Below are 2500 nucleotides of genomic sequence, written 5' to 3'. Positions count from 1 at the left end.
TCCTTTGCAATTTTTTCGATTTTTCTTTTCGACACTTTTTTGCCGCGCGGCGGGCCTTTCCACGTTCACATAGAGGGCAGGTCTTTATTTTTTTGTGACTGTCCTTTACAATTTTTTTTTCGCGCACTCGGGCTTTAGCATATTTCCGCCCAGCGAGCAAGAGCATATTTAGGCCGCGGGAGCATGAGCCTGTTTAGGCCGCGCGAGCTTTGAATATATTTCGGCCGCGGGAGCATGAGCCTGTTTAGGCTGCGCGAGCAGTGAGTACATTTCGGCCGCGGGAGCATGAGCCTGTTTAGGCCGCGCGAGCATTGAATACATGTCGGCCGCGCGAACATTGAACATATTTCGGCCGCGCGCGCGAGCAAGAGCCTGTATAGGCCGCGCGAGTATTGAGTACATTTCGGCCGCGCGAGCATGAGCCTGTTTAGGCCGCGCGAACATTGAACATATTTCGGCCGCGCGCGCGAGCAAGCGCCTGTATAGGCCGCGCGAGCGTGTGATATGCCTCGCAATAGTTCAACACCTGGCGCAATCGTGCACCTTTTTTTTACGTTAGAATTTCAAACGGAAGACCCCAGGGACAACACTCATCTTTGCTATACTTGTGGGAGCTGACAAGCTTCGACAAGTAAAGAATCGGTGAAAAGGCGATTGGCTCGCTGGGCAGATGTTGCTGCTGCGCGAAGAGCCGAGTGTCAGTTTGTCGGGTTCTGAGCGGTCGCTTCGGCGAAGTTGTCTGGCGTGCGTTGCGCTCGCGCCGGTGTTGGCGACGTGGCGGTCGAAAGGCCTGCCGACGAAGTCTTACTCCGGCGGGTGCGACGGGCGGTGACGGTTTTCTGAGTTCGGGCAGCCGAGCAAAGAACGAAATTTTAACGGAGAGAAGCCTTCGGGTTTCGCATCGACCGAGCGACGGCGCCGCATCAGCGGCGCCTCCTTCGTCGGCCTTTCGGGGCTACGCTAAAGTAGCTACCTGGTTGATCCTGCCAGTAGTCATATGCTTGTCTCAAAGATTAAGCCATGCAAGTCTAAGTACGAGCTCTCGTACAGTGAAACTGCGAATGGCTCATTAAATCAGTTATGGTTCATTTGATCGTACGTTTTACGTGGTTAACTGTGGAAATGCTAGAGCTAATACATGCGTGAAGCGCCGACCTCGCGGGAGGCGTGCTTTTATCAGACCAAAAACCGACCGGGCTTCGGCCCGCAACCTTTGGTGACTCTGGATAACTTTGCGGATCGCACGGTCTCGCACCGGCGACGGATCATTCAAGTGTCTGCCCTATCAACTTTCGTCGGTACGGTACTGGCCTACCGAGGTTCTTACGGGTAACGGAGAATCAGGGTTCGATTCCGGAGAGGGAGCCTGAGAAACGGCTACCACATCCAAGGAAGGCAGCAGGCGCGCAAATTACCCATTCCCGACGCGGGGAGGTAGTGACGAAAAATAACAATACAGGACTCTAAACGAGGCCCTGTAATTGGAATGAGTACACTTTAAAACCTTTAACGAGTATCCATTGGAGGGCAAGTCTGGTGCCAGCAGCCGCGGTAATTCCAGCTCCAAAAGTGTATATTTAAGTTGTTGCGGTTAAAAAGCTCGTAGTTGGATTTTGGGCGCAGGCGGCCGGTCCGTCGCAAGGCGTGTACTGGCCGTCCTGGCCTCACCTCCGGTTCTCCGCCGGTGCCCTTGACTGAGTGTCGGCGGCGGCCGGAACGTTTACTTTGAAAAAATTAGAGTGTTCAAAGCAGGCGATTCGCCTGAATAATGGTGCATGGAATAATGGAATAGGACCTCGGTTCTATTTTGTTGGTTTTCGGAGCGCGAGGTAATGATTAAGAGGGACAGACGGGGGCATTCGTACTGTGCCGTTAGAGGTGAAATTCTTGGATCGGCGCAAGACGAACGACTGCGAAAGCATTTGCCAAGAATGTTTTCTTTAATCAAGAGCGAAAGTCAGAGGTTCGAAGACGATCAGATACCGTCCTAGTTCTGACTATAAACGATGCCAACTAGCGATCGGGGGGCGTTAGTTTTACGACCTCTCCGGCAGCTTGCGGGAAACCAAAGTCTTTGGGTTCCGGGGGAAGTATGGTTGCAAAGCTGAAACTTAAAGGAATTGACGGAAGGGCACCACCAGGAGTGGAGCCTGCGGCTTAATTTGACTCAACACGGGAAATCTCACCCGGCCCGGACACAGTGAGGATTGACAGATTGAGAGCTCTTTCTTGATTCTGTGGGTGGTGGTGCATGGCCGTTCTTAGTTGGTGGAGCGATTTGTCTGGTTAATTCCGATAACGAACGAGACTCTGGCTTGCTAACTAGTTACGCGACCCAATCGGTCGGCGTCTAACTTCTTAGAGGGACTAGTGGCGTTTAGCCACACGAGATTGAGCAATAACAGGTCTGTGATGCCCTTAGATGTTCGGGGCCGCACGCGCGCTACACTGACCGGATCAGCATGTGCTCGCCTTGGCCGACAGGTCTGGGTAACCCGCT

The 2500-nt window shown here is 53.2% G+C and overlaps 1 non-coding gene across 1 annotated transcript in view; it reads left to right on the top strand.

Annotated features, from left to right (window-relative positions):
* The first annotated feature begins 970 nt into the window (after positions 1–970).
* LOC146144918 (small subunit ribosomal RNA) overlaps positions 971–2500 on the top strand; it is a 1811-nt gene continuing 281 nt past the window's right edge. The window contains exon 1 of the ribosomal RNA XR_014500694.1: positions 971–2500. This exon is cut by the window's right edge and continues 281 nt beyond it. This is a non-coding gene — a ribosomal RNA (small subunit ribosomal RNA).

This window comes from Ascidiella aspersa, chromosome 5, assembly GCF_963924565.1.
Source record: "Ascidiella aspersa chromosome 5, kaAscAspe10.2, whole genome shotgun sequence".
Classification (NCBI taxonomy): domain Eukaryota; kingdom Metazoa; phylum Chordata; class Ascidiacea; order Phlebobranchia; family Ascidiidae; genus Ascidiella; species Ascidiella aspersa.
The sequence above is the reverse complement of the archived record's forward strand: the minus strand, read 5'-3'. Positions and strand labels throughout refer to the sequence as shown.